This window comes from Schistocerca gregaria, unplaced genomic scaffold (genome assembly GCF_023897955.1).
Source record: "Schistocerca gregaria isolate iqSchGreg1 unplaced genomic scaffold, iqSchGreg1.2 ptg000690l, whole genome shotgun sequence".
NCBI lineage: Eukaryota > Metazoa > Arthropoda > Insecta > Orthoptera > Acrididae > Schistocerca > Schistocerca gregaria.
In genome coordinates this window covers 77,932-102,410 of record NW_026062070.1, presented here as the reverse complement: position 1 = coordinate 102,410, position 24,479 = coordinate 77,932, and the positions used below count along the sequence as shown (strand labels likewise).

Here is a 24,479-nt window from a genome sequence, read left to right as displayed (position 1 = left end):
TGCACTTACCCGCCCAAGTACTGACAAGGGCCAAAGTTGTTACGCATCGGCAATCGGACATTTCCTCTCATTTTCTCTTTATCGGTTGAGAACCAGTGTATCGAGCACACTATGGCCATTGGCGAGTGAATGCTGTAGCGCTTCCCGACAGGTCGGGTTCGGAACCTCTGTCAACTTCCACGCAGGGTGGTCATCACACTCGCCAGCTGAAATAGGCGCTGCCTTTTCGTAGTAGTAAAAGCGTAGTGGCCCGTGGGGGGATCGAACCCACGACCTTCGCGTTATTAGCACGACGCTCTAACCAACTGAGCTAACGGGCCTCGACAGATGCAGTTGCTCAGGCCTACACTGGAACCGTGTGGCATGAAGCCATACACCATTTCTATGGCCGTCGTGTGTCTGCTTCCCTCGTCTATATTCTGCTGACTGTCACGAAACAGTAGCTATATTGCGAGCAGGACGGGAAACGGCAGCTCGGACAGCTCAAACTTGTCACGAGTAGTGTGGAAAAAATTCCGTTCCGGTACCGGGAATCGAACCCGGGCCTCCTGGGTGAAAGCCAGGTATCCTAGCCACTAGACCACACCGGATCTGTGCGTTTCTTCGACGGTTCGGACGGTCCCTTGGCGCATTTCGTGCCGAGTCCCGCGTCCGCGCCCATCTCTCTTTGCGAGCATCTTTGCGCATGCTGACTGGCAAGGCGCGCACCTCAAACGTCTCAGAGCAATGCTTTTGGCTTCATGCTCTGCTGGGAGAAGAGGAAAAGGGAAGCTGTAAGTAGCAATAACAGGAAGTAAACATTTTCCCGCTGAAGCGTTGTGGATAACAAACAAGAAATAAGTTGGGGCCCCAGCAACAGCACCACCATCAGTCACAGAAAATTAAATGCCCCGGGTGAGGATCGAACTCACGACCTTAAGATTATGAGACTTACGCGCTGCCTACTGCGCTACCGAGGCACCGGTGAACCGTTTGTCCTGGAAACTGGGTAAGTATCATACCGAATGTTAGACGTGAAGACACTGTACTTCCTGGATAACGTGTTCTGTTTGCTACACGTGCATTGCCGGCCCAGTTGATTGCGGTGTTGCTGCAGCTTTTGCAACGATAGGCAGCACTCCTTGTCGTTAAAGTTCAGTGCCTCGGAGGCACCTGGACACAGCAACTTGTGAGGCCAGGCCGACGCTAGTCTATAGAACATGATGCGAGCGTCCCAGTGGGGACCCGCCAGTGCTGCGTTCTCGGTTCTTCTCAAGGGAATCCAGCTATACATTCTTGTGGATCGTGCATGTCAAGCGCGCAAGCCACACGGCAGCATTACCGCGGGAAAAGCAAAATGATGCATCGGCCGGGAATCGAACCCGGGCCGCCCGCGTGGCAGGCGAGCATTCTACCACTGAACCACCGATGCTCCGGTCGGTATCAACTTCAAGCTGCTTCCCGAGCAGTTGTCTTAAGGGAAAGTGGGACTGTCGTCAAGCGCCATAGCATTCTGCCGAGAAGATGCTGCAGACGCTGAACCCTGCACTGTACTGCTTAAAATCGCCGCCAGAACGCCGTCCTCTGCGTACTCTTGCGTCGCCAGAGCCGACTCTTGCCAAAGGATGCGAAATGTGCGCGGATATGCTGTCCGAATGCGTCTGGATGTGCTCCCCTAGCCTACCTCGAAATGCGCCTGCCAGGTACCATCACCTTCGGCCGCTGCCGACAGGCGGGAAGCCGACACAGTGCGGCGCCGGGGCGCTCCCTTGTGCGGTGGTGGTGTAATGGTCAGCATAGTTGCCTTCCAAGCAGTTGATCCGGGTTCGATTCCCGGCCACCGCAGCAGGCTTTTAATTTCGCGTATGGGTACTTTTGCCACGCGCCTTGAAATTAATGTTTTGTTTTCCTCCCTGTTACTCGCTGCAGACCAGCCTGTAGTGTGTCTCGACTTGTCTCGACTTTGCTCGGCTGACGCGAGAGCTGACGCTCTCAAATCGGCCTATATCAAAACAACAAGCACGAGAAACGACTGAGAGAGGTAAGGAGAGGCGAGGCGATGGACACACAGCACGCCCCTTCATTTCACGGTGGCGTCTCCCTGACCGAATCGGGCTGTGGCTCCGAAAACAAAGGAGAAAGAAAAATAGGAAGTAAAACTGCCAACAGTACCCTGTGTTCCGATGCACTTACCCGCCCAAGTACTGACAAGGGCCAAAGTTGTTACGCATCGGCAATCGGACATTTCCTCTCATTTTCTCTTTATCGGTTGAGAACCAGTGTATCGAGCACACTATGGCCATTGGCGAGTGAATGCTGTAGCGCTTCCCGACAGGTCGGGTTCGGAACCTCTGTCAACTTCCACGCAGGGTGGTCATCACACTCGCCAGCTGAAATAGGCGCTGCCTTTTCGTAGTAGTAAAAGCGTAGTGGCCCGTGGGGGGATCGAACCCACGACCTTCGCGTTATTAGCACGACGCTCTAACCAACTGAGCTAACGGGCCTCGACAGATGCAGTTGCTCAGGCCTACACTGGAACCGTGTGGCATGAAGCCATACACCATTTCTATGGCCGTCGTGTGTCTGCTTCCCTCGTCTATATTCTGCTGACTGTCACGAAACAGTAGCTATATTGCGAGCAGGACGGGAAACGGCAGCTCGGACAGCTCAAACTTGTCACGAGTAGTGTGGAAAAAATTCCGTTCCGGTACCGGGAATCGAACCCGGGCCTCCTGGGTGAAAGCCAGGTATCCTAGCCACTAGACCACACCGGATCTGTGCGTTTCTTCGACGGTTCGGACGGTCCCTTGGCGCATTTCGTGCCGAGTCCCGCGTCCGCGCCCATCTCTCTTTGCGAGCATCTTTGCGCATGCTGACTGGCAAGGCGCGCACCTCAAACGTCTCAGAGCAATGCTTTTGGCTTCATGCTCTGCTGGGAGAAGAGGAAAAGGGAAGCTGTAAGTAGCAATAACAGGAAGTAAACATTTTCCCGCTGAAGCGTTGTGGATAACAAACAAGAAATAAGTTGGGGCCCCAGCAACAGCACCACCATCAGTCACAGAAAATTAAATGCCCCGGGTGAGGATCGAACTCACGACCTTAAGATTATGAGACTTACGCGCTGCCTACTGCGCTACCGAGGCACCGGTGAACCGTTTGTCCTGGAAACTGGGTAAGTATCATACCGAATGTTAGACGTGAAGACACTGTACTTCCTGGATAACGTGTTCTGTTTGCTACACGTGCATTGCCGGCCCAGTTGATTGCGGTGTTGCTGCAGCTTTTGCAACGATAGGCAGCACTCCTTGTCGTTAAAGTTCAGTGCCTCGGAGGCACCTGGACACAGCAACTTGTGAGGCCAGGCCGACGCTAGTCTATAGAACATGATGCGAGCGTCCCAGTGGGGACCCGCCAGTGCTGCGTTCTCGGTTCTTCTCAAGGGAATCCAGCTATACATTCTTGTGGATCGTGCATGTCAAGCGCGCAAGCCACACGGCAGCATTACCGCGGGAAAAGCAAAATGATGCATCGGCCGGGAATCGAACCCGGGCCGCCCGCGTGGCAGGCGAGCATTCTACCACTGAACCACCGATGCTCCGGTCGGTATCAACTTCAAGCTGCTTCCCGAGCAGTTGTCTTAAGGGAAAGTGGGACTGTCGTCAAGCGCCATAGCATTCTGCCGAGAAGATGCTGCAGACGCTGAACCCTGCACTGTACTGCTTAAAATCGCCGCCAGAACGCCGTCCTCTGCGTACTCTTGCGTCGCCAGAGCCGACTCTTGCCAAAGGATGCGAAATGTGCGCGGATATGCTGTCCGAATGCGTCTGGATGTGCTCCCCTAGCCTACCTCGAAATGCGCCTGCCAGGTACCATCACCTTCGGCCGCTGCCGACAGGCGGGAAGCCGACACAGTGCGGCGCCGGGGCGCTCCCTTGTGCGGTGGTGGTGTAATGGTCAGCATAGTTGCCTTCCAAGCAGTTGATCCGGGTTCGATTCCCGGCCACCGCAGCAGGCTTTTAATTTCGCGTATGGGTACTTTTGCCACGCGCCTTGAAATTAATGTTTTGTTTTCCTCCCTGTTACTCGCTGCAGACCAGCCTGTAGTGTGTCTCGACTTGTCTCGACTTTGCTCGGCTGACGCGAGAGCTGACGCTCTCAAATCGGCCTATATCAAAACAACAAGCACGAGAAACGACTGAGAGAGGTAAGGAGAGGCGAGGCGATGGACACACAGCACGCCCCTTCATTTCACGGTGGCGTCTCCCTGACCGAATCGGGCTGTGGCTCCGAAAACAAAGGAGAAAGAAAAATAGGAAGTAAAACTGCCAACAGTACCCTGTGTTCCGATGCACTTACCCGCCCAAGTACTGACAAGGGCCAAAGTTGTTACGCATCGGCAATCGGACATTTCTTCTCATTTTCTCTTTATCGGTTGAGAACCAGTGTATCGAGCACACTATGGCCATTGGCGAGTGAATGCTGTAGCGCTTCCCGACAGGTCGGGTTCGGAACCTCTGTCAACTTCCACGCAGGGTGGTCATCACACTCGCCAGCTGAAATAGGCGCTGCCTTTTCGTAGTAGTAAAAGCGTAGTGGCCCGTGGGGGGATCGAACCCACGACCTTCGCGTTATTAGCACGACGCTCTAACCAACTGAGCTAACGGGCCTCGACAGATGCAGTTGCTCAGGCCTACACTGGAACCGTGTGGCATGAAGCCATACACCATTTCTATGGCCGTCGTGTGTCTGCTTCCCTCGTCTATATTCTGCTGACTGTCACGAAACAGTAGCTATATTGCGAGCAGGACGGGAAACGGCAGCTCGGACAGCTCAAACTTGTCACGAGTAGTGTGGAAAAAATTCCGTTCCGGTACCGGGAATCGAACCCGGGCCTCCTGGGTGAAAGCCAGGTATCCTAGCCACTAGACCACACCGGATCTGTGCGTTTCTTCGACGGTTCGGACGGTCCCTTGGCGCATTTCGTGCCGAGTCCCGCGTCCGCGCCCATCTCTCTTTGCGAGCATCTTTGCGCATGCTGACTGGCAAGGCGCGCACCTCAAACGTCTCAGAGCAATGCTTTTGGCTTCATGCTCTGCTGGGAGAAGAGGAAAAGGGAAGCTGTAAGTAGCAATAACAGGAAGTAAACATTTTCCCGCTGAAGCGTTGTGGATAACAAACAAGAAATAAGTTGGGGCCCCAGCAACAGCACCACCATCAGTCACAGAAAATTAAATGCCCCGGGTGAGGATCGAACTCACGACCTTAAGATTATGAGACTTACGCGCTGCCTACTGCGCTACCGAGGCACCGGTGAACCGTTTGTCCTGGAAACTGGGTAAGTATCATACCGAATGTTAGACGTGAAGACACTGTACTTCCTGGATAACGTGTTCTGTTTGCTACACGTGCATTGCCGGCCCAGTTGATTGCGGTGTTGCTGCAGCTTTTGCAACGATAGGCAGCACTCCTTGTCGTTAAAGTTCAGTGCCTCGGAGGCACCTGGACACAGCAACTTGTGAGGCCAGGCCGACGCTAGTCTATAGAACATGATGCGAGCGTCCCAGTGGGGACCCGCCAGTGCTGCGTTCTCGGTTCTTCTCAAGGGAATCCAGCTATACATTCTTGTGGATCGTGCATGTCAAGCGCGCAAGCCACACGGCAGCATTACCGCGGGAAAAGCAAAATGATGCATCGGCCGGGAATCGAACCCGGGCCGCCCGCGTGGCAGGCGAGCATTCTACCACTGAACCACCGATGCTCCGGTCGGTATCAACTTCAAGCTGCTTCCCGAGCAGTTGTCTTAAGGGAAAGTGGGACTGTCGTCAAGCGCCATAGCATTCTGCCGAGAAGATGCTGCAGACGCTGAACCCTGCACTGTACTGCTTAAAATCGCCGCCAGAACGCCGTCCTCTGCGTACTCTTGCGTCGCCAGAGCCGACTCTTGCCAAAGGATGCGAAATGTGCGCGGATATGCTGTCCGAATGCGTCTGGATGTGCTCCCCTAGCCTACCTCGAAATGCGCCTGCCAGGTACCATCACCTTCGGCCGCTGCCGACAGGCGGGAAGCCGACACAGTGCGGCGCCGGGGCGCTCCCTTGTGCGGTGGTGGTGTAATGGTCAGCATAGTTGCCTTCCAAGCAGTTGATCCGGGTTCGATTCCCGGCCACCGCAGCAGGCTTTTAATTTCGCGTATGGGTACTTTTGCCACGCGCCTTGAAATTAATGTTTTGTTTTCCTCCCTGTTACTCGCTGCAGACCAGCCTGTAGTGTGTCTCGACTTGTCTCGACTTTGCTCGGCTGACGCGAGAGCTGACGCTCTCAAATCGGCCTATATCAAAACAACAAGCACGAGAAACGACTGAGAGAGGTAAGGAGAGGCGAGGCGATGGACACACAGCACGCCCCTTCATTTCACGGTGGCGTCTCCCTGACCGAATCGGGCTGTGGCTCCGAAAACAAAGGAGAAAGAAAAATAGGAAGTAAAACTGCCAACAGTACCCTGTGTTCCGATGCACTTACCCGCCCAAGTACTGACAAGGGCCAAAGTTGTTACGCATCGGCAATCGGACATTTCTTCTCATTTTCTCTTTATCGGTTGAGAACCAGTGTATCGAGCACACTATGGCCATTGGCGAGTGAATGCTGTAGCGCTTCCCGACAGGTCGGGTTCGGAACCTCTGTCAACTTCCACGCAGGGTGGTCATCACACTCGCCAGCTGAAATAGGCGCTGCCTTTTCGTAGTAGTAAAAGCGTAGTGGCCCGTGGGGGGATCGAACCCACGACCTTCGCGTTATTAGCACGACGCTCTAACCAACTGAGCTAACGGGCCTCGACAGATGCAGTTGCTCAGGCCTACACTGGAACCGTGTGGCATGAAGCCATACACCATTTCTATGGCCGTCGTGTGTCTGCTTCCCTCGTCTATATTCTGCTGACTGTCACGAAACAGTAGCTATATTGCGAGCAGGACGGGAAACGGCAGCTCGGACAGCTCAAACTTGTCACGAGTAGTGTGGAAAAAATTCCGTTCCGGTACCGGGAATCGAACCCGGGCCTCCTGGGTGAAAGCCAGGTATCCTAGCCACTAGACCACACCGGATCTGTGCGTTTCTTCGACGGTTCGGACGGTCCCTTGGCGCATTTCGTGCCGAGTCCCGCGTCCGCGCCCATCTCTCTTTGCGAGCATCTTTGCGCATGCTGACTGGCAAGGCGCGCACCTCAAACGTCTCAGAGCAATGCTTTTGGCTTCATGCTCTGCTGGGAGAAGAGGAAAAGGGAAGCTGTAAGTAGCAATAACAGGAAGTAAACATTTTCCCGCTGAAGCGTTGTGGATAACAAACAAGAAATAAGTTGGGGCCCCAGCAACAGCACCACCATCAGTCACAGAAAATTAAATGCCCCGGGTGAGGATCGAACTCACGACCTTAAGATTATGAGACTTACGCGCTGCCTACTGCGCTACCGAGGCACCGGTGAACCGTTTGTCCTGGAAACTGGGTAAGTATCATACCGAATGTTAGACGTGAAGACACTGTACTTCCTGGATAACGTGTTCTGTTTGCTACACGTGCATTGCCGGCCCAGTTGATTGCGGTGTTGCTGCAGCTTTTGCAACGATAGGCAGCACTCCTTGTCGTTAAAGTTCAGTGCCTCGGAGGCACCTGGACACAGCAACTTGTGAGGCCAGGCCGACGCTAGTCTATAGAACATGATGCGAGCGTCCCAGTGGGGACCCGCCAGTGCTGCGTTCTCGGTTCTTCTCAAGGGAATCCAGCTATACATTCTTGTGGATCGTGCATGTCAAGCGCGCAAGCCACACGGCAGCATTACCGCGGGAAAAGCAAAATGATGCATCGGCCGGGAATCGAACCCGGGCCGCCCGCGTGGCAGGCGAGCATTCTACCACTGAACCACCGATGCTCCGGTCGGTATCAACTTCAAGCTGCTTCCCGAGCAGTTGTCTTAAGGGAAAGTGGGACTGTCGTCAAGCGCCATAGCATTCTGCCGAGAAGATGCTGCAGACGCTGAACCCTGCACTGTACTGCTTAAAATCGCCGCCAGAACGCCGTCCTCTGCGTACTCTTGCGTCGCCAGAGCCGACTCTTGCCAAAGGATGCGAAATGTGCGCGGATATGCTGTCCGAATGCGTCTGGATGTGCTCCCCTAGCCTACCTCGAAATGCGCCTGCCAGGTACCATCACCTTCGGCCGCTGCCGACAGGCGGGAAGCCGACACAGTACGGCGCCGGGGCGCTCCCTTGTGCGGTGGTGGTGTAATGGTCAGCATAGTTGCCTTCCAAGCAGTTGATCCGGGTTCGATTCCCGGCCACCGCAGCAGGCTTTTAATTTCGCGTATGGGTACTTTTGCCACGCGCCTTGAAATTAATGTTTTGTTTTCCTCCCTGTTACTCGCTGCAGACCAGCCTGTAGTGTGTCTCGACTTGTCTCGACTTTGCTCGGCTGACGCGAGAGCTGACGCTCTCAAATCGGCCTATATCAAAACAACAAGCACGAGAAACGACTGAGAGAGGTAAGGAGAGGCGAGGCGATGGACACACAGCACGCCCCTTCATTTCACGGTGGCGTCTCCCTGACCGAATCGGGCTGTGGCTCCGAAAACAAAGGAGAAAGAAAAATAGGAAGTAAAACTGCCAACAGTACCCTGTGTTCCGATGCACTTACCCGCCCAAGTACTGACAAGGGCCAAAGTTGTTACGCATCGGCAATCGGACATTTCTTCTCATTTTCTCTTTATCGGTTGAGAACCAGTGTATCGAGCACACTATGGCCATTGGCGAGTGAATGCTGTAGCGCTTCCCGACAGGTCGGGTTCGGAACCTCTGTCAACTTCCACGCAGGGTGGTCATCACACTCGCCAGCTGAAATAGGCGCTGCCTTTTCGTAGTAGTAAAAGCGTAGTGGCCCGTGGGGGGATCGAACCCACGACCTTCGCGTTATTAGCACGACGCTCTAACCAACTGAGCTAACGGGCCTCGACAGATGCAGTTGCTCAGGCCTACACTGGAACCGTGTGGCATGAAGCCATACACCATTTCTATGGCCGTCGTGTGTCTGCTTCCCTCGTCTATATTCTGCTGACTGTCACGAAACAGTAGCTATATTGCGAGCAGGACGGGAAACGGCAGCTCGGACAGCTCAAACTTGTCACGAGTAGTGTGGAAAAAATTCCGTTCCGGTACCGGGAATCGAACCCGGGCCTCCTGGGTGAAAGCCAGGTATCCTAGCCACTAGACCACACCGGATCTGTGCGTTTCTTCGACGGTTCGGACGGTCCCTTGGCGCATTTCGTGCCGAGTCCCGCGTCCGCGCCCATCTCTCTTTGCGAGCATCTTTGCGCATGCTGACTGGCAAGGCGCGCACCTCAAACGTCTCAGAGCAATGCTTTTGGCTTCATGCTCTGCTGGGAGAAGAGGAAAAGGGAAGCTGTAAGTAGCAATAACAGGAAGTAAACATTTTCCCGCTGAAGCGTTGTGGATAACAAACAAGAAATAAGTTGGGGCCCCAGCAACAGCACCACCATCAGTCACAGAAAATTAAATGCCCCGGGTGAGGATCGAACTCACGACCTTAAGATTATGAGACTTACGCGCTGCCTACTGCGCTACCGAGGCACCGGTGAACCGTTTGTCCTGGAAACTGGGTAAGTATCATACCGAATGTTAGACGTGAAGACACTGTACTTCCTGGATAACGTGTTCTGTTTGCTACACGTGCATTGCCGGCCCAGTTGATTGCGGTGTTGCTGCAGCTTTTGCAACGATAGGCAGCACTCCTTGTCGTTAAAGTTCAGTGCCTCGGAGGCACCTGGACACAGCAACTTGTGAGGCCAGGCCGACGCTAGTCTATAGAACATGATGCGAGCGTCCCAGTGGGGACCCGCCAGTGCTGCGTTCTCGGTTCTTCTCAAGGGAATCCAGCTATACATTCTTGTGGATCGTGCATGTCAAGCGCGCAAGCCACACGGCAGCATTACCGCGGGAAAAGCAAAATGATGCATCGGCCGGGAATCGAACCCGGGCCGCCCGCGTGGCAGGCGAGCATTCTACCACTGAACCACCGATGCTCCGGTCGGTATCAACTTCAAGCTGCTTCCCGAGCAGTTGTCTTAAGGGAAAGTGGGACTGTCGTCAAGCGCCATAGCATTCTGCCGAGAAGATGCTGCAGACGCTGAACCCTGCACTGTACTGCTTAAAATCGCCGCCAGAACGCCGTCCTCTGCGTACTCTTGCGTCGCCAGAGCCGACTCTTGCCAAAGGATGCGAAATGTGCGCGGATATGCTGTCCGAATGCGTCTGGATGTGCTCCCCTAGCCTACCTCGAAATGCGCCTGCCAGGTACCATCACCTTCGGCCGCTGCCGACAGGCGGGAAGCCGACACAGTGCGGCGCCGGGGCGCTCCCTTGTGCGGTGGTGGTGTAATGGTCAGCATAGTTGCCTTCCAAGCAGTTGATCCGGGTTCGATTCCCGGCCACCGCAGCAGGCTTTTAATTTCGCGTATGGGTACTTTTGCCACGCGCCTTGAAATTAATGTTTTGTTTTCCTCCCTGTTACTCGCTGCAGACCAGCCTGTAGTGTGTCTCGACTTGTCTCGACTTTGCTCGGCTGACGCGAGAGCTGACGCTCTCAAATCGGCCTATATCAAAACAACAAGCACGAGAAACGACTGAGAGAGGTAAGGAGAGGCGAGGCGATGGACACACAGCACGCCCCTTCATTTCACGGTGGCGTCTCCCTGACCGAATCGGGCTGTGGCTCCGAAAACAAAGGAGAAAGAAAAATAGGAAGTAAAACTGCCAACAGTACCCTGTGTTCCGATGCACTTACCCGCCCAAGTACTGACAAGGGCCAAAGTTGTTACGCATCGGCAATCGGACATTTCTTCTCATTTTCTCTTTATCGGTTGAGAACCAGTGTATCGAGCACACTATGGCCATTGGCGAGTGAATGCTGTAGCGCTTCCCGACAGGTCGGGTTCGGAACCTCTGTCAACTTCCACGCAGGGTGGTCATCACACTCGCCAGCTGAAATAGGCGCTGCCTTTTCGTAGTAGTAAAAGCGTAGTGGCCCGTGGGGGGATCGAACCCACGACCTTCGCGTTATTAGCACGACGCTCTAACCAACTGAGCTAACGGGCCTCGACAGATGCAGTTGCTCAGGCCTACACTGGAACCGTGTGGCATGAAGCCATACACCATTTCTATGGCCGTCGTGTGTCTGCTTCCCTCGTCTATATTCTGCTGACTGTCACGAAACAGTAGCTATATTGCGAGCAGGACGGGAAACGGCAGCTCGGACAGCTCAAACTTGTCACGAGTAGTGTGGAAAAAATTCCGTTCCGGTACCGGGAATCGAACCCGGGCCTCCTGGGTGAAAGCCAGGTATCCTAGCCACTAGACCACACCGGATCTGTGCGTTTCTTCGACGGTTCGGACGGTCCCTTGGCGCATTTCGTGCCGAGTCCCGCGTCCGCGCCCATCTCTCTTTGCGAGCATCTTTGCGCATGCTGACTGGCAAGGCGCGCACCTCAAACGTCTCAGAGCAATGCTTTTGGCTTCATGCTCTGCTGGGAGAAGAGGAAAAGGGAAGCTGTAAGTAGCAATAACAGGAAGTAAACATTTTCCCGCTGAAGCGTTGTGGATAACAAACAAGAAATAAGTTGGGGCCCCAGCAACAGCACCACCATCAGTCACAGAAAATTAAATGCCCCGGGTGAGGATCGAACTCACGACCTTAAGATTATGAGACTTACGCGCTGCCTACTGCGCTACCGAGGCACCGGTGAACCGTTTGTCCTGGAAACTGGGTAAGTATCATACCGAATGTTAGACGTGAAGACACTGTACTTCCTGGATAACGTGTTCTGTTTGCTACACGTGCATTGCCGGCCCAGTTGATTGCGGTGTTGCTGCAGCTTTTGCAACGATAGGCAGCACTCCTTGTCGTTAAAGTTCAGTGCCTCGGAGGCACCTGGACACAGCAACTTGTGAGGCCAGGCCGACGCTAGTCTATAGAACATGATGCGAGCGTCCCAGTGGGGACCCGCCAGTGCTGCGTTCTCGGTTCTTCTCAAGGGAATCCAGCTATACATTCTTGTGGATCGTGCATGTCAAGCGCGCAAGCCACACGGCAGCATTACCGCGGGAAAAGCAAAATGATGCATCGGCCGGGAATCGAACCCGGGCCGCCCGCGTGGCAGGCGAGCATTCTACCACTGAACCACCGATGCTCCGGTCGGTATCAACTTCAAGCTGCTTCCCGAGCAGTTGTCTTAAGGGAAAGTGGGACTGTCGTCAAGCGCCATAGCATTCTGCCGAGAAGATGCTGCAGACGCTGAACCCTGCACTGTACTGCTTAAAATCGCCGCCAGAACGCCGTCCTCTGCGTACTCTTGCGTCGCCAGAGCCGACTCTTGCCAAAGGATGCGAAATGTGCGCGGATATGCTGTCCGAATGCGTCTGGATGTGCTCCCCTAGCCTACCTCGAAATGCGCCTGCCAGGTACCATCACCTTCGGCCGCTGCCGACAGGCGGGAAGCCGACACAGTGCGGGCCGGGGCGCTCCCTTGTGCGGTGGTGGTGTAATGGTCAGCATAGTTGCCTTCCAAGCAGTTGATCCGGGTTCGATTCCCGGCCACCGCAGCAGGCTTTTAATTTCGCGTATGGGTACTTTTGCCACGCGCCTTGAAATTAATGTTTTGTTTTCCTCCCTGTTACTCGCTGCAGACCAGCCTGTAGTGTGTCTCGACTTGTCTCGACTTTGCTCGGCTGACGCGAGAGCTGACGCTCTCAAATCGGCCTATATCAAAACAACAAGCACGAGAAACGACTGAGAGAGGTAAGGAGAGGCGAGGCGATGGACACACAGCACGCCCCTTCATTTCACGGTGGCGTCTCCCTGACCGAATCGGGCTGTGGCTCCGAAAACAAAGGAGAAAGAAAAATAGGAAGTAAAACTGCCAACAGTACCCTGTGTTCCGATGCACTTACCCGCCCAAGTACTGACAAGGGCCAAAGTTGTTACGCATCGGCAATCGGACATTTCTTCTCATTTTCTCTTTATCGGTTGAGAACCAGTGTATCGAGCACACTATGGCCATTGGCGAGTGAATGCTGTAGCGCTTCCCGACAGGTCGGGTTCGGAACCTCTGTCAACTTCCACGCAGGGTGGTCATCACACTCGCCAGCTGAAATAGGCGCTGCCTTTTCGTAGTAGTAAAAGCGTAGTGGCCCGTGGGGGGATCGAACCCACGACCTTCGCGTTATTAGCACGACGCTCTAACCAACTGAGCTAACGGGCCTCGACAGATGCAGTTGCTCAGGCCTACACTGGAACCGTGTGGCATGAAGCCATACACCATTTCTATGGCCGTCGTGTGTCTGCTTCCCTCGTCTATATTCTGCTGACTGTCACGAAACAGTAGCTATATTGCGAGCAGGACGGGAAACGGCAGCTCGGACAGCTCAAACTTGTCACGAGTAGTGTGGAAAAAATTCCGTTCCGGTACCGGGAATCGAACCCGGGCCTCCTGGGTGAAAGCCAGGTATCCTAGCCACTAGACCACACCGGATCTGTGCGTTTCTTCGACGGTTCGGACGGTCCCTTGGCGCATTTCGTGCCGAGTCCCGCGTCCGCGCCCATCTCTCTTTGCGAGCATCTTTGCGCATGCTGACTGGCAAGGCGCGCACCTCAAACGTCTCAGAGCAATGCTTTTGGCTTCATGCTCTGCTGGGAGAAGAGGAAAAGGGAAGCTGTAAGTAGCAATAACAGGAAGTAAACATTTTCCCGCTGAAGCGTTGTGGATAACAAACAAGAAATAAGTTGGGGCCCCAGCAACAGCACCACCATCAGTCACAGAAAATTAAATGCCCCGGGTGAGGATCGAACTCACGACCTTAAGATTATGAGACTTACGCGCTGCCTACTGCGCTACCGAGGCACCGGTGAACCGTTTGTCCTGGAAACTGGGTAAGTATCATACCGAATGTTAGACGTGAAGACACTGTACTTCCTGGATAACGTGTTCTGTTTGCTACACGTGCATTGCCGGCCCAGTTGATTGCGGTGTTGCTGCAGCTTTTGCAACGATAGGCAGCACTCCTTGTCGTTAAAGTTCAGTGCCTCGGAGGCACCTGGACACAGCAACTTGTGAGGCCAGGCCGACGCTAGTCTATAGAACATGATGCGAGCGTCCCAGTGGGGACCCGCCAGTGCTGCGTTCTCGGTTCTTCTCAAGGGAATCCAGCTATACATTCTTGTGGATCGTGCATGTCAAGCGCGCAAGCCACACGGCAGCATTACCGCGGGAAAAGCAAAATGATGCATCGGCCGGGAATCGAACCCGGGCCGCCCGCGTGGCAGGCGAGCATTCTACCACTGAACCACCGATGCTCCGGTCGGTATCAACTTCAAGCTGCTTCCCGAGCAGTTGTCTTAAGGGAAAGTGGGACTGTCGTCAAGCGCCATAGCATTCTGCCGAGAAGATGCTGCAGACGCTGAACCCTGCACTGTACTGCTTAAAATCGCCGCCAGAACGCCGTCCTCTGCGTACTCTTGCGTCGCCAGAGCCGACTCTTGCCAAAGGATGCGAAATGTGCGCGGATATGCTGTCCGAATGCGTCTGGATGTGCTCCCCTAGCCTACCTCGAAATGCGCCTGCCAGGTACCATCACCTTCGGCCGCTGCCGACAGGCGGGAAGCCGACACAGTGCGGGCCGGGGCGCTCCCTTGTGCGGTGGTGGTGTAATGGTCAGCATAGTTGCCTTCCAAGCAGTTGATCCGGGTTCGATTCCCGGCCACCGCAGCAGGCTTTTAATTTCGCGTATGGGTACTTTTGCCACGCGCCTTGAAATTAATGTTTTGTTTTCCTCCCTGTTACTCGCTGCAGACCAGCCTGTAGTGTGTCTCGACTTGTCTCGACTTTGCTCGGCTGACGCGAGAGCTGACGCTCTCAAATCGGCCTATATCAAAACAACAAGCACGAGAAACGACTGAGAGAGGTAAGGAGAGGCGAGGCGATGGACACACAGCACGCCCCTTCATTTCACGGTGGCGTCTCCCTGACCGAATCGGGCTGTGGCTCCGAAAACAAAGGAGAAAGAAAAATAGGAAGTAAAACTGCCAACAGTACCCTGTGTTCCGATGCACTTACCCGCCCAAGTACTGACAAGGGCCAAAGTTGTTACGCATCGGCAATCGGACATTTCTTCTCATTTTCTCTTTATCGGTTGAGAACCAGTGTATCGAGCACACTATGGCCATTGGCGAGTGAATGCTGTAGCGCTTCCCGACAGGTCGGGTTCGGAACCTCTGTCAACTTCCACGCAGGGTGGTCATCACACTCGCCAGCTGAAATAGGCGCTGCCTTTTCGTAGTAGTAAAAGCGTAGTGGCCCGTGGGGGGATCGAACCCACGACCTTCGCGTTATTAGCACGACGCTCTAACCAACTGAGCTAACGGGCCTCGACAGATGCAGTTGCTCAGGCCTACACTGGAACCGTGTGGCATGAAGCCATACACCATTTCTATGGCCGTCGTGTGTCTGCTTCCCTCGTCTATATTCTGCTGACTGTCACGAAACAGTAGCTATATTGCGAGCAGGACGGGAAACGGCAGCTCGGACAGCTCAAACTTGTCACGAGTAGTGTGGAAAAAATTCCGTTCCGGTACCGGGAATCGAACCCGGGCCTCCTGGGTGAAAGCCAGGTATCCTAGCCACTAGACCACACCGGATCTGTGCGTTTCTTCGACGGTTCGGACGGTCCCTTGGCGCATTTCGTGCCGAGTCCCGCGTCCGCGCCCATCTCTCTTTGCGAGCATCTTTGCGCATGCTGACTGGCAAGGCGCGCACCTCAAACGTCTCAGAGCAATGCTTTTGGCTTCATGCTCTGCTGGGAGAAGAGGAAAAGGGAAGCTGTAAGTAGCAATAACAGGAAGTAAACATTTTCCCGCTGAAGCGTTGTGGATAACAAACAAGAAATAAGTTGGGGCCCCAGCAACAGCACCACCATCAGTCACAGAAAATTAAATGCCCCGGGTGAGGATCGAACTCACGACCTTAAGATTATGAGACTTACGCGCTGCCTACTGCGCTACCGAGGCACCGGTGAACCGTTTGTCCTGGAAACTGGGTAAGTATCATACCGAATGTTAGACGTGAAGACACTGTACTTCCTGGATAACGTGTTCTGTTTGCTACACGTGCATTGCCGGCCCAGTTGATTGCGGTGTTGCTGCAGCTTTTGCAACGATAGGCAGCACTCCTTGTCGTTAAAGTTCAGTGCCTCGGAGGCACCTGGACACAGCAACTTGTGAGGCCAGGCCGACGCTAGTCTATAGAACATGATGCGAGCGTCCCAGTGGGGACCCGCCAGTGCTGCGTTCGCGGTTCTTCTCAAGGGAATCCAGCTATACATTCTTGTGGATCGTGCATGTCAAGCGCGCAAGCCACACGGCAGCATTACCGCGGGAAAAGCAAAATGATGCATCGGCCGGGAATCGAACCCGGGCCGCCCGCGTGGCAGGCGAGCATTCTACCACTGAACCACCGATGCTCCGGTCGGTATCAACTTCAAGCTGCTTCCCGAGCAGTTGTCTTAAGGGAAAGTGGGACTGTCGTCAAGCGCCATAGCATTCTGCCGAGAAGATGCTGCAGACGCTGAACCCTGCACTGTACTGCTTAAAATCGCCGCCAGAACGCCGTCCTCTGCGTACTCTTGCGTCGCCAGAGCCGACTCTTGCCAAAGGATGCGAAATGTGCGCGGATATGCTGTCCGAATGCGTCTGGATGTGCTCCCCTAGCCTACCTCGAAATGCGCCTGCCAGGTACCATCACCTTCGGCCGCTGCCGACAGGCGGGAAGCCGACACAGTGCGGCGCCGGGGCGCTCCCTTGTGCGGTGGTGGTGTAATGGTCAGCATAGTTGCCTTCCAAGCAGTTGATCCGGGTTCGATTCCCGGCCACCGCAGCAGGCTTTTAATTTCGCGTATGGGTACTTTTGCCACGCGCCTTGAAATTAATGTTTTGTTTTCCTCCCTGTTACTCGCTGCAGACCAGCCTGTAGTGTGTCTCGACTTGTCTCGACTTTGCTCGGCTGACGCGAGAGCTGACGCTCTCAAATCGGCCTATATCAAAACAACAAGCACGAGAAACGACTGAGAGAGGTAAGGAGAGGCGAGGCGATGGACACACAGCACGCCCCTTCATTTCACGGTGGCGTCTCCCTGACCGAATCGGGCTGTGGCTCCGAAAACAAAGGAGAAAGAAAAATAGGAAGTAAAACTGCCAACAGTACCCTGTGTTCCGATGCACTTACCCGCCCAAGTACTGACAAGGGCCAAAGTTGTTACGCATCGGCAATCGGACATTTCTTCTCATTTTCTCTTTATCGGTTGAGAACCAGTGTATCGAGCACACTATGGCCATTGGCGAGTGAATGCTGTAGCGCTTCCCGACAGGTCGGGTTCGGAACCTCTGTCAACTTCCACGCAGGGTGGTCATCACACTCGCCAGCTGAAATAGGCGCTGCCTTTTCGTAGTAGTAAAAGCGTAGTGGCCCGTGGGGGGATCGAACCCACGACCTTCGCGTTATTAGCACGACGCTCTAACCAACTGAGCTAACGGGCCTCGACAGATGCAGTTGCTCAGGCCTACACTGGAACCGTGTGGCATGAAGCCATACACCATTTCTATGGCCGTCGTGTGTCTGCTTCCCTCGTCTATATTCTGCTGACTGTCACGAAACAGTAGCTATATTGCGAGCAGGACGGGAAACGGCAGCTCGGACAGCTCAAACTTGTCACGAGTAGTGTGGAAAAAATTCCGTTCCGGTACCGGGAATCGAACCCGGGCCTCCTGGGTGAAAGCCAGGTATCCTAGCCACTAGACCACACCGGATCTGTGCGTTTCTTCGACGGTTCGGACGGTCCCTTGGCGCATTTCGTGCCGAGTCCCGCGTCCGCGCCCATCTCTCTTTGCGAGCATCTTTGCGCATGCTGACTGGCAAGGCGCGCACCTCAAACGTCTCAGAGCAATGCTTTTGGCTTCATGCTCTGCTGGGAGAAGAGGAAAAGGGAAGCTGTAAGTAGCAATAACAGGAAGTAAACATTTTCCCGCTGAAGCGTTGTGGATAACAAACAAGAAATAAGTTGGGGCCCCAGCAACAGCACCACCATCAGTCACAGAAAATTAAATGCCCCGGGTGAGGATCGAACTCACGACCTTAAGATTATGAGACTTACGCGCTGCCTACTGCGCTACCGAGGCACCGGTGAACCGTTTGTCCTGGAAACTGGGTAAGTATCATACCGAATGTTAGACGTGAAGACACTGTACTTCCTGGATAACGTGTTCTGTTTGCTACACGTGCATTGCCGGCCCAGTTGATTGCGGTGTTGCTGCAGCTTTTGCAACGATAGGCAGCACTCCTTGTCGTTAAAGTTCAGTGCCTCGGAGGCACCTGGACACAGCAACTTGTGAGGCCAGGCCGACGCTAGTCTATAGAACATGATGCGAGCGTCCCAGTGGGGACCCGCCAGTGCTGCGTTCTCGGTTCTTCTCAAGGGAATCCAGCTATACATTCTTGTGGATCGTGCATGTCAAGCGCGCAAGCCACACGGCAGCATTACCGCGGGAAAAGCAAAATGATGCATCGGCCGGGAATCGAACCCGGGCCGCCCGCGTGGCAGGCGAGCATTCTACCACTGAACCACCGATGCTCCGGTCGGTATCAACTTCAAGCTGCTTCCCGAGCAGTTGTCTTAAGGGAAAGTGGGACTGTCGTCAAGCGCCATAGCATTCTGCCGAGAAGATGCTGCAGACGCTGAACCCTGCACTGTACTGCTTAAAATCGCCGCCAGAACGCCGTCCTCTGCGTACTCTTGCGTCGCCAGAGCCGACTCTTGCCAAAGGATGCGAAATGTGCGCGGATATGCTGTCCGAATGCGTCTGGATGTGCTCCCCTAGCCTACCTCGAAATGCGCCTGCCAGGTACCATCACCTTCGGCCGCTGCCGACAGGCGGGAAGCCGACACAGTGCGGCGCCGGGGCGCTCCCTTGTGCGGTGGTGGTGTAATGGTCAGCATAGTTGCCTTCCAAGCAGTTGATCCGGGTTCGATTCCCGGCCACCGCAGCAGGCTTTTAATTTCGCGTATGGGTACTTTTGCCACGCGCCTTGAAATTAATGTTTTGTTTTCCTCCCTGTTACTCGCTGCAGACCAGCCTGTAGTGTGTCTCGACTTGTCTCGACTTTGCTCGGCTGACGCGAGAGCTGACGCTCTCAAATCGGCCTATATCAAAACAACAAGCACGAGAAACGACTGAGAGAGGTAAGGAGAGGCGAGGCGATGGACACACAGCACGCCCCTTCATTTCACGGTGGCGTCTCCCTGACCGAATCGGGCTGTGGCTCCGAAAACAAAGGAGAAAGAAAAATAGGAAGTAAAACTGCCAACAGTACCCTGTGTTCCGATGCACTTACCCGCCCAAGTACTGACAAGGGCCAAAGTTGTTACGCATCGGCAATCGGACATTTCTTCTCATTTTCTCTTTATCGGTTGAGAACCAGTGTATCGAGCACACTATGGCCATTGGCGAGTGAATGCTGTAGCGCTTCCCGACAGGTCGGGTTCGGAACCTCTGTCAACTTCCACGCAGGGTGGTCATCACACTCGCCAGCTGAAATAGGCGCTGCCTTTTCGTAGTAGTAAAAGCGTAGTGGCCCGTGGGGGGATCGAACCCACGACCTTCGCGTTATTAGCACGACGCTCTAACCAACTGAGCTAACGGGCCTCGACAGATGCAGTTGCTCAGGCCTACACTGGAACCGTGTGGCATGAAGCCATACACCATTTCTATGGCCGTCGTGTGTCTGCTTCCCTCGTCTATATTCTGCTGACTGTCACGAAACAGTAGCTATATTGCGAGCAGGACGGGAAACGGCAGCTCGGACAGCTCAAACTTGTCACGAGTAGTGTGGAAAAAATTCCGTTCCGGTACCGGGAATCGAACCCGGGCCTCCTGGGTGAAAGCCAGGTATCCTAGCCACTAGACCACACCGGATCTGTGCGTTTCTTCGACGGTTCGGACGGTCCCTTGGCGCATTTCGTGCCGAGTCCCGCGTCCGCGCCCATCTCTCTTTGCGAGCATCTTTGCGCATGCTGACTGGCAAGGCGCGCACCTCAAACGTCTCAGAGCAATGCTTTTGGCTTCATGCTCTGCTGGGAGAAGAGGAAAAGGGAAGCTGTAAGTAGCAATAACAGGAAGTAAACATTTTCCCGCTGAAGCGTTGTGGATAACAAACAAGAAATAAGTTGGGGCCCCAGCAACAGCACCACCATCAGTCACAGAAAATTAAATGCCCCGGGTGAGGATCGAACTCACGACCTTAAGATTATGAGACTTACGCGCTGCCTACTGCGCTACCGAGGCACCGGTGAACCGTTTGTCCTGGAAACTGGGTAAGTATCATACCGAATGTTAGACGTGAAGACACTGTACTTCCTGGATAACGTGTTCTGTTTGCTACACGTGCATTGCCGGCCCAGTTGATTGCGGTGTTGCTGCAGCTTTTGCAACGATAGGCAGCACTCCTTGTCGTTAAAGTTCAGTGCCTCGGAGGCACCTGGACACAGCAACTTGTGAGGCCAGGCCGACGCTAGTCTATAGAACATGATGCGAGCGTCCCAGTGGGGACCCGCCAGTGCTGCGTTCTCGGTTCTTCTCAAGGGAATCCAGCTATACATTCTTGTGGATCGTGCATGTCAAGCGCGCAAGCCACACGGCAGCATTACCGCGGGAAAAGCAAAATGATGCATCGGCCGGGAATCGAACCCGGGCCGCCCGCGTGGCAGGCGAGCATTCTACCACTGAACCACCGATGCTCCGGTCGGTATCAACTTCAAGCTGCTTCCCGAGCAGTTGTCTTAAGGGAAAGTGGGACTGTCGTCAAGCGCCATAGCATTCTGCCGAGAAGATGCTGCAGACGCTGAACCCTGCACTGTACTGCTTAAAATCGCCGCCAGAACGCCGTCCTCTGCGTACTCTTGCGTCGCCAGAGCCGACTCTTGCCAAAGGATGCGAAATGTGCGCGGATATGCTGTCCGAATGCGTCTGGATGTGCTCCCCTAGCCTACCTCGAAATGCGCCTGCCAGGTACCATCACCTTCGGCCGCTGCCGACAGGCGGGAAGCCGACACAGTGCGGCGCCGGGGCGCTCCCTTGTGCGGTGGTGGTGTAATGGTCAGCATAGTTGCCTTCCAAGCAGTTGATCCGGGTTCGATTCCCGGCCACCGCAGCAGGCTTTTAATTTCGCGTATGGGTACTTTTGCCACGCGCCTTGAAATTAATGTTTTGTTTTCCTCCCTGTTACTCGCTGCAGACCAGCCTGTAGTGTGTCTCGACTTGTCTCGACTTTGCTCGGCTGACGCGAGAGCTGACGCTCTCAAATCGGCCTATATCAAAACAACAAGCACGAGAAACGACTGAGAGAGGTAAGGAGAGGCGAGGCGATGGACACACAGCACGCCCCTTCATTTCACGGTGGCGTCTCCCTGACCGAATCGGGCTGTGGCTCCGAAAACAAAGGAGAAAGAAAAATAGGAAGTAAAACTGCCAACAGTACCCTGTGTTCCGATGCACTTACCCGCCCAAGTACTGACAAGGGCCAAAGTTGTTACGCATCGGCAATCGGACATTTCTTCTCATTTTCTCTTTATCGGTTGAGAACCAGTGTATCGAGCACACTATGGCCATTGGCGAGTGAATGCTGTAGCGCTTCCCGACAGGTCGGGTTCGGAACCTCTGTCAACTTCCACGCAGGGTGGTCATCACACTCGCCAGCTGAAATAGGCGCTGCCTTTTCGTAGTAGTAAAAGCGTAGTGGCCCGTGGGGGGATCGAACCCACGACCTTCGCGTTATTAGCACGACGCTCTAACCAACTGAGCTAACGGGCCTCGACAGATGCAGTTGCTCAGGCCTACACTGGAACCGTGTGGCATGAAGCCATACACCATTTCTATGGCCGTCGTGTGTCTGCTTCCCTCGTCTATATTCTGCTGACTGTCACGAAACAGTAGCTATATTGCGAGCAGGACGGGAAACGGCAGCTCGGACAGCTCAAACTTGTCACGAGTAGTGTGGAAAAAATTCCGTTCCGGTACCGGGAATCGAACCCGGGCCTCCTGGGTGAAAGCCAGGTATCCTAGCCACTAGACCACACCGGATCTGTGCGTTTCTTCGACGGTTCGGACGGTCCCTTGGCGCATTTCGTGCCGAGTCCCGCGTCCGCGCCCATCTCTCTTTGCGAGCATCTTTGCGCATGCTGACTGGCAAGGCGCGCACCTCAAACGTCTCAGAGCAATGCTTTTGGCTTCATGCTCTGCTGGGAGAAGAGGAAAAGGGAAGCTGTAAGTAGCAATAACAGGAAGTAAACATTTTCCCGCTGAAGCGTTGTGGATAACAAACAAGAAATAAGTTGGGGCCCCAGCAACAGCACCACCATCAGTCACAGAAAATTAAATGCCCCGGGTGAGGATCGAACTCACGACCTTAAGATTATGAGACTTACGCGCTGCCTACTGCGCTACCGAGGCACCGGTGAACCGTTTGTCCTGGAAACTGGGTAAGTATCATACCGAATGTTAGACGTGAAGACACTGTACTTCCTGGATAACGTGTTCTGTTTGCTACACGTGCATTGCCGGCCCAGTTGATTGCGGTGTTGCTGCAGCTTTTGCAACGATAGGCAGCACTCCTTGTCGTTAAAGTTCAGTGCCTCGGAGGCACCTGGACACAGCAACTTGTGAGGCCAGGCCGACGCTAGTCTATAGAACATGATGCGAGCGTCCCAGTGGGGACCCGCCAGTGCTGCGTTCTCGGTTCTTCTCAAGGGAATCCAGCTATACATTCTTGTGGATCGTGCATGTCAAGCGCGCAAGCCACACGGCAGCATTACCGCGGGAAAAGCAAAATGATGCATCGGCCGGGAATCGAACCCGGGCCGCCCGCGTGGCAGGCGAGCATTCTACCACTGAACCACCGATGCTCCGGTCGGTATCAACTTCAAGCTGCTTCCCGAGCAGTTGTCTTAAGGGAAAGTGGGACTGTCGTCAAGCGCCATAGCATTCTGCCGAGAAGATGCTGCAGACGCTGAACCCTGCACTGTACTGCTTAAAATCGCCGCCAGAACGCCGTCCTCTGCGTACTCTTGCGTCGCCAGAGCCGACTCTTGCCAAAGGATGCGAAATGTGCGCGGATATGCTGTCCGAATGCGTCTGGATGTGCTCCCCTAGCCTACCTCGAAATGCGCCTGCCAGGTACCATCACCTTCGGCCGCTGCCGACAGGCGGGAAGCCGACACAGTGCGGCGCCGGGGCGCTCCCTTGTGCGGTGGTGGTGTAATGGTCAGCATAGTTGCCTTCCAAGCAGTTGATCCGGGTTCGATTCCCGGCCACCGCAGCAGGCTTTTAATTTCGCGTATGGGTACTTTTGCCACGCGCCTTGAAATTAATGTTTTGTTTTCCTCCCTGTTACTCGCTGCAGACCAGCCTGTAGTGTGTCTCGACTTGTCTCGACTTTGCTCGGCTGACGCGAGAGCTGACGCTCTCAAATCGGCCTATATCAAAACAACAAGCACGAGAAACGACTGAGAGAGGTAAGGAGAGGCGAGGCGATGGACACACAGCACGCCCCTTCATTTCACGGTGGCGTCTCCCTGACCGAATCGGGCTGTGGCTCCGAAAACAAAGGAGAAAGAAAAATAGGAAGTAAAACTGCCAACAGTACCCTGTGTTCCGATGCACTTACCCGCCCAAGTACTGACAAGGGCCAAAGTTGTTACGCATCGGCAATCGGACATTTCTTCTCATTTTCTCTTTATCGGTTGAGAACCAGTGTATCGAGCACACTATGGCCATTGGCGAGTGAATGCTGTAGCGCTTCCCGACAGGTCGGGTTCGGAACCTCTGTCAACTTCCACGCAGGGTGGTCATCACACTCGCCAGCTGAAATAGGCGCTGCCTTTTCGTAGTAGTAAAAGCGTAGTGGCCCGTGGGGGGATCGAACCCACGACCTTCGCGTTATTAGCACGACGCTCTAACCAACTGAGCTAACGGGCCTCGACAGATGCAGTTGCTCAGGCCTACACTGGAACCGTGTGGCATGAAGCCATACACCATTTCTATGGCCGTCGTGTGTCTGCTTCCCTCGTCTATATTCTGCTGACTGTCACGAAACAGTAGCTATATTGCGAGCAGGACGGGAAACGGCAGCTCGGACAGCTCAAACTTGTCACGAGTAGTGTGGAAAAAATTCCGTTCCGGTACCGGGAATCGAACCCGGGCCTCCTGGGTGAAAGCCAGGTATCCTAGCCACTAGACCACACCGGATCTGTGCGTTTCTTCGACGGTTCGGACGGTCCCTTGGCGCATTTCGTGCCGAGTCCCGCGTCCGCGCCCATCTCTCTTTGCGAGCATCTTTGCGCATG

General features: G+C 54.4%; 57 non-coding genes across 57 annotated transcripts; 11 read left to right on the top strand and 46 right to left on the bottom strand.

Annotated features, from left to right (window-relative positions):
* Positions 1 to 246: 246 nt before the first annotated feature.
* Positions 247 to 320, bottom strand: Trnai-aau (transfer RNA isoleucine (anticodon AAU)). The gene has a single exon. It is a non-coding gene; the product is annotated as a tRNA-Ile (tRNA).
* Positions 321 to 518: 198 nt separating this feature from the next.
* On the bottom strand, positions 519 to 590 carry Trnae-uuc (transfer RNA glutamic acid (anticodon UUC)). Its single transcript has one exon. It is a non-coding gene; the product is annotated as a tRNA-Glu (tRNA).
* Positions 591 to 886: 296 nt separating this feature from the next.
* Trnam-cau (transfer RNA methionine (anticodon CAU)) lies at positions 887 to 959 on the bottom strand. Its single transcript has one exon. It is a non-coding gene; the product is annotated as a tRNA-Met (tRNA).
* A 381-nt stretch (positions 960 to 1,340) lies between these two features.
* Positions 1,341 to 1,411, bottom strand: Trnag-gcc (transfer RNA glycine (anticodon GCC)). The gene has a single exon. It is a non-coding gene; the product is annotated as a tRNA-Gly (tRNA).
* A 341-nt stretch (positions 1,412 to 1,752) lies between these two features.
* Trnag-ucc (transfer RNA glycine (anticodon UCC)) lies at positions 1,753 to 1,824 on the top strand. Its single transcript has one exon. It is a non-coding gene; the product is annotated as a tRNA-Gly (tRNA).
* A 585-nt stretch (positions 1,825 to 2,409) lies between these two features.
* Trnai-aau (transfer RNA isoleucine (anticodon AAU)) lies at positions 2,410 to 2,483 on the bottom strand. Its single transcript has one exon. It is a non-coding gene; the product is annotated as a tRNA-Ile (tRNA).
* Positions 2,484 to 2,681: 198 nt separating this feature from the next.
* Trnae-uuc (transfer RNA glutamic acid (anticodon UUC)) lies at positions 2,682 to 2,753 on the bottom strand. The gene has a single exon. It is a non-coding gene; the product is annotated as a tRNA-Glu (tRNA).
* Positions 2,754 to 3,049: 296 nt separating this feature from the next.
* Trnam-cau (transfer RNA methionine (anticodon CAU)) lies at positions 3,050 to 3,122 on the bottom strand. Its single transcript has one exon. It is a non-coding gene; the product is annotated as a tRNA-Met (tRNA).
* A 381-nt stretch (positions 3,123 to 3,503) lies between these two features.
* On the bottom strand, positions 3,504 to 3,574 carry Trnag-gcc (transfer RNA glycine (anticodon GCC)). The gene has a single exon. It is a non-coding gene; the product is annotated as a tRNA-Gly (tRNA).
* A 341-nt stretch (positions 3,575 to 3,915) lies between these two features.
* On the top strand, positions 3,916 to 3,987 carry Trnag-ucc (transfer RNA glycine (anticodon UCC)). Its single transcript has one exon. It is a non-coding gene; the product is annotated as a tRNA-Gly (tRNA).
* A 585-nt stretch (positions 3,988 to 4,572) lies between these two features.
* Positions 4,573 to 4,646, bottom strand: Trnai-aau (transfer RNA isoleucine (anticodon AAU)). Its single transcript has one exon. It is a non-coding gene; the product is annotated as a tRNA-Ile (tRNA).
* A 198-nt stretch (positions 4,647 to 4,844) lies between these two features.
* Trnae-uuc (transfer RNA glutamic acid (anticodon UUC)) lies at positions 4,845 to 4,916 on the bottom strand. The gene has a single exon. It is a non-coding gene; the product is annotated as a tRNA-Glu (tRNA).
* A 296-nt stretch (positions 4,917 to 5,212) lies between these two features.
* Positions 5,213 to 5,285, bottom strand: Trnam-cau (transfer RNA methionine (anticodon CAU)). Its single transcript has one exon. It is a non-coding gene; the product is annotated as a tRNA-Met (tRNA).
* A 381-nt stretch (positions 5,286 to 5,666) lies between these two features.
* On the bottom strand, positions 5,667 to 5,737 carry Trnag-gcc (transfer RNA glycine (anticodon GCC)). The gene has a single exon. It is a non-coding gene; the product is annotated as a tRNA-Gly (tRNA).
* Positions 5,738 to 6,078: 341 nt separating this feature from the next.
* Positions 6,079 to 6,150, top strand: Trnag-ucc (transfer RNA glycine (anticodon UCC)). The gene has a single exon. It is a non-coding gene; the product is annotated as a tRNA-Gly (tRNA).
* A 585-nt stretch (positions 6,151 to 6,735) lies between these two features.
* On the bottom strand, positions 6,736 to 6,809 carry Trnai-aau (transfer RNA isoleucine (anticodon AAU)). Its single transcript has one exon. It is a non-coding gene; the product is annotated as a tRNA-Ile (tRNA).
* Positions 6,810 to 7,007: 198 nt separating this feature from the next.
* On the bottom strand, positions 7,008 to 7,079 carry Trnae-uuc (transfer RNA glutamic acid (anticodon UUC)). Its single transcript has one exon. It is a non-coding gene; the product is annotated as a tRNA-Glu (tRNA).
* A 296-nt stretch (positions 7,080 to 7,375) lies between these two features.
* Positions 7,376 to 7,448, bottom strand: Trnam-cau (transfer RNA methionine (anticodon CAU)). The gene has a single exon. It is a non-coding gene; the product is annotated as a tRNA-Met (tRNA).
* Positions 7,449 to 7,829: 381 nt separating this feature from the next.
* On the bottom strand, positions 7,830 to 7,900 carry Trnag-gcc (transfer RNA glycine (anticodon GCC)). Its single transcript has one exon. It is a non-coding gene; the product is annotated as a tRNA-Gly (tRNA).
* Positions 7,901 to 8,241: 341 nt separating this feature from the next.
* Trnag-ucc (transfer RNA glycine (anticodon UCC)) lies at positions 8,242 to 8,313 on the top strand. The gene has a single exon. It is a non-coding gene; the product is annotated as a tRNA-Gly (tRNA).
* Positions 8,314 to 8,898: 585 nt separating this feature from the next.
* Trnai-aau (transfer RNA isoleucine (anticodon AAU)) lies at positions 8,899 to 8,972 on the bottom strand. The gene has a single exon. It is a non-coding gene; the product is annotated as a tRNA-Ile (tRNA).
* Positions 8,973 to 9,170: 198 nt separating this feature from the next.
* Positions 9,171 to 9,242, bottom strand: Trnae-uuc (transfer RNA glutamic acid (anticodon UUC)). Its single transcript has one exon. It is a non-coding gene; the product is annotated as a tRNA-Glu (tRNA).
* Positions 9,243 to 9,538: 296 nt separating this feature from the next.
* Positions 9,539 to 9,611, bottom strand: Trnam-cau (transfer RNA methionine (anticodon CAU)). The gene has a single exon. It is a non-coding gene; the product is annotated as a tRNA-Met (tRNA).
* A 381-nt stretch (positions 9,612 to 9,992) lies between these two features.
* Trnag-gcc (transfer RNA glycine (anticodon GCC)) lies at positions 9,993 to 10,063 on the bottom strand. Its single transcript has one exon. It is a non-coding gene; the product is annotated as a tRNA-Gly (tRNA).
* A 341-nt stretch (positions 10,064 to 10,404) lies between these two features.
* On the top strand, positions 10,405 to 10,476 carry Trnag-ucc (transfer RNA glycine (anticodon UCC)). The gene has a single exon. It is a non-coding gene; the product is annotated as a tRNA-Gly (tRNA).
* Positions 10,477 to 11,061: 585 nt separating this feature from the next.
* Trnai-aau (transfer RNA isoleucine (anticodon AAU)) lies at positions 11,062 to 11,135 on the bottom strand. The gene has a single exon. It is a non-coding gene; the product is annotated as a tRNA-Ile (tRNA).
* A 198-nt stretch (positions 11,136 to 11,333) lies between these two features.
* On the bottom strand, positions 11,334 to 11,405 carry Trnae-uuc (transfer RNA glutamic acid (anticodon UUC)). The gene has a single exon. It is a non-coding gene; the product is annotated as a tRNA-Glu (tRNA).
* A 296-nt stretch (positions 11,406 to 11,701) lies between these two features.
* Positions 11,702 to 11,774, bottom strand: Trnam-cau (transfer RNA methionine (anticodon CAU)). Its single transcript has one exon. It is a non-coding gene; the product is annotated as a tRNA-Met (tRNA).
* A 381-nt stretch (positions 11,775 to 12,155) lies between these two features.
* On the bottom strand, positions 12,156 to 12,226 carry Trnag-gcc (transfer RNA glycine (anticodon GCC)). Its single transcript has one exon. It is a non-coding gene; the product is annotated as a tRNA-Gly (tRNA).
* A 340-nt stretch (positions 12,227 to 12,566) lies between these two features.
* Trnag-ucc (transfer RNA glycine (anticodon UCC)) lies at positions 12,567 to 12,638 on the top strand. Its single transcript has one exon. It is a non-coding gene; the product is annotated as a tRNA-Gly (tRNA).
* Positions 12,639 to 13,223: 585 nt separating this feature from the next.
* Trnai-aau (transfer RNA isoleucine (anticodon AAU)) lies at positions 13,224 to 13,297 on the bottom strand. Its single transcript has one exon. It is a non-coding gene; the product is annotated as a tRNA-Ile (tRNA).
* A 198-nt stretch (positions 13,298 to 13,495) lies between these two features.
* On the bottom strand, positions 13,496 to 13,567 carry Trnae-uuc (transfer RNA glutamic acid (anticodon UUC)). The gene has a single exon. It is a non-coding gene; the product is annotated as a tRNA-Glu (tRNA).
* A 296-nt stretch (positions 13,568 to 13,863) lies between these two features.
* Positions 13,864 to 13,936, bottom strand: Trnam-cau (transfer RNA methionine (anticodon CAU)). Its single transcript has one exon. It is a non-coding gene; the product is annotated as a tRNA-Met (tRNA).
* Positions 13,937 to 14,317: 381 nt separating this feature from the next.
* Trnag-gcc (transfer RNA glycine (anticodon GCC)) lies at positions 14,318 to 14,388 on the bottom strand. The gene has a single exon. It is a non-coding gene; the product is annotated as a tRNA-Gly (tRNA).
* Positions 14,389 to 14,728: 340 nt separating this feature from the next.
* On the top strand, positions 14,729 to 14,800 carry Trnag-ucc (transfer RNA glycine (anticodon UCC)). Its single transcript has one exon. It is a non-coding gene; the product is annotated as a tRNA-Gly (tRNA).
* A 585-nt stretch (positions 14,801 to 15,385) lies between these two features.
* Positions 15,386 to 15,459, bottom strand: Trnai-aau (transfer RNA isoleucine (anticodon AAU)). The gene has a single exon. It is a non-coding gene; the product is annotated as a tRNA-Ile (tRNA).
* Positions 15,460 to 15,657: 198 nt separating this feature from the next.
* On the bottom strand, positions 15,658 to 15,729 carry Trnae-uuc (transfer RNA glutamic acid (anticodon UUC)). Its single transcript has one exon. It is a non-coding gene; the product is annotated as a tRNA-Glu (tRNA).
* Positions 15,730 to 16,025: 296 nt separating this feature from the next.
* On the bottom strand, positions 16,026 to 16,098 carry Trnam-cau (transfer RNA methionine (anticodon CAU)). The gene has a single exon. It is a non-coding gene; the product is annotated as a tRNA-Met (tRNA).
* Positions 16,099 to 16,479: 381 nt separating this feature from the next.
* Trnag-gcc (transfer RNA glycine (anticodon GCC)) lies at positions 16,480 to 16,550 on the bottom strand. The gene has a single exon. It is a non-coding gene; the product is annotated as a tRNA-Gly (tRNA).
* A 341-nt stretch (positions 16,551 to 16,891) lies between these two features.
* On the top strand, positions 16,892 to 16,963 carry Trnag-ucc (transfer RNA glycine (anticodon UCC)). Its single transcript has one exon. It is a non-coding gene; the product is annotated as a tRNA-Gly (tRNA).
* Positions 16,964 to 17,548: 585 nt separating this feature from the next.
* Trnai-aau (transfer RNA isoleucine (anticodon AAU)) lies at positions 17,549 to 17,622 on the bottom strand. The gene has a single exon. It is a non-coding gene; the product is annotated as a tRNA-Ile (tRNA).
* A 198-nt stretch (positions 17,623 to 17,820) lies between these two features.
* Positions 17,821 to 17,892, bottom strand: Trnae-uuc (transfer RNA glutamic acid (anticodon UUC)). Its single transcript has one exon. It is a non-coding gene; the product is annotated as a tRNA-Glu (tRNA).
* Positions 17,893 to 18,188: 296 nt separating this feature from the next.
* Trnam-cau (transfer RNA methionine (anticodon CAU)) lies at positions 18,189 to 18,261 on the bottom strand. Its single transcript has one exon. It is a non-coding gene; the product is annotated as a tRNA-Met (tRNA).
* A 381-nt stretch (positions 18,262 to 18,642) lies between these two features.
* Positions 18,643 to 18,713, bottom strand: Trnag-gcc (transfer RNA glycine (anticodon GCC)). The gene has a single exon. It is a non-coding gene; the product is annotated as a tRNA-Gly (tRNA).
* A 341-nt stretch (positions 18,714 to 19,054) lies between these two features.
* On the top strand, positions 19,055 to 19,126 carry Trnag-ucc (transfer RNA glycine (anticodon UCC)). The gene has a single exon. It is a non-coding gene; the product is annotated as a tRNA-Gly (tRNA).
* Positions 19,127 to 19,711: 585 nt separating this feature from the next.
* On the bottom strand, positions 19,712 to 19,785 carry Trnai-aau (transfer RNA isoleucine (anticodon AAU)). The gene has a single exon. It is a non-coding gene; the product is annotated as a tRNA-Ile (tRNA).
* A 198-nt stretch (positions 19,786 to 19,983) lies between these two features.
* Positions 19,984 to 20,055, bottom strand: Trnae-uuc (transfer RNA glutamic acid (anticodon UUC)). Its single transcript has one exon. It is a non-coding gene; the product is annotated as a tRNA-Glu (tRNA).
* Positions 20,056 to 20,351: 296 nt separating this feature from the next.
* Positions 20,352 to 20,424, bottom strand: Trnam-cau (transfer RNA methionine (anticodon CAU)). The gene has a single exon. It is a non-coding gene; the product is annotated as a tRNA-Met (tRNA).
* A 381-nt stretch (positions 20,425 to 20,805) lies between these two features.
* Trnag-gcc (transfer RNA glycine (anticodon GCC)) lies at positions 20,806 to 20,876 on the bottom strand. Its single transcript has one exon. It is a non-coding gene; the product is annotated as a tRNA-Gly (tRNA).
* A 341-nt stretch (positions 20,877 to 21,217) lies between these two features.
* Positions 21,218 to 21,289, top strand: Trnag-ucc (transfer RNA glycine (anticodon UCC)). The gene has a single exon. It is a non-coding gene; the product is annotated as a tRNA-Gly (tRNA).
* Positions 21,290 to 21,874: 585 nt separating this feature from the next.
* On the bottom strand, positions 21,875 to 21,948 carry Trnai-aau (transfer RNA isoleucine (anticodon AAU)). The gene has a single exon. It is a non-coding gene; the product is annotated as a tRNA-Ile (tRNA).
* A 198-nt stretch (positions 21,949 to 22,146) lies between these two features.
* Trnae-uuc (transfer RNA glutamic acid (anticodon UUC)) lies at positions 22,147 to 22,218 on the bottom strand. Its single transcript has one exon. It is a non-coding gene; the product is annotated as a tRNA-Glu (tRNA).
* A 296-nt stretch (positions 22,219 to 22,514) lies between these two features.
* Trnam-cau (transfer RNA methionine (anticodon CAU)) lies at positions 22,515 to 22,587 on the bottom strand. The gene has a single exon. It is a non-coding gene; the product is annotated as a tRNA-Met (tRNA).
* A 381-nt stretch (positions 22,588 to 22,968) lies between these two features.
* Trnag-gcc (transfer RNA glycine (anticodon GCC)) lies at positions 22,969 to 23,039 on the bottom strand. Its single transcript has one exon. It is a non-coding gene; the product is annotated as a tRNA-Gly (tRNA).
* Positions 23,040 to 23,380: 341 nt separating this feature from the next.
* Positions 23,381 to 23,452, top strand: Trnag-ucc (transfer RNA glycine (anticodon UCC)). Its single transcript has one exon. It is a non-coding gene; the product is annotated as a tRNA-Gly (tRNA).
* Positions 23,453 to 24,037: 585 nt separating this feature from the next.
* Trnai-aau (transfer RNA isoleucine (anticodon AAU)) lies at positions 24,038 to 24,111 on the bottom strand. The gene has a single exon. It is a non-coding gene; the product is annotated as a tRNA-Ile (tRNA).
* A 198-nt stretch (positions 24,112 to 24,309) lies between these two features.
* Trnae-uuc (transfer RNA glutamic acid (anticodon UUC)) lies at positions 24,310 to 24,381 on the bottom strand. Its single transcript has one exon. It is a non-coding gene; the product is annotated as a tRNA-Glu (tRNA).
* Positions 24,382 to 24,479: the final 98 nt, after the last annotated feature.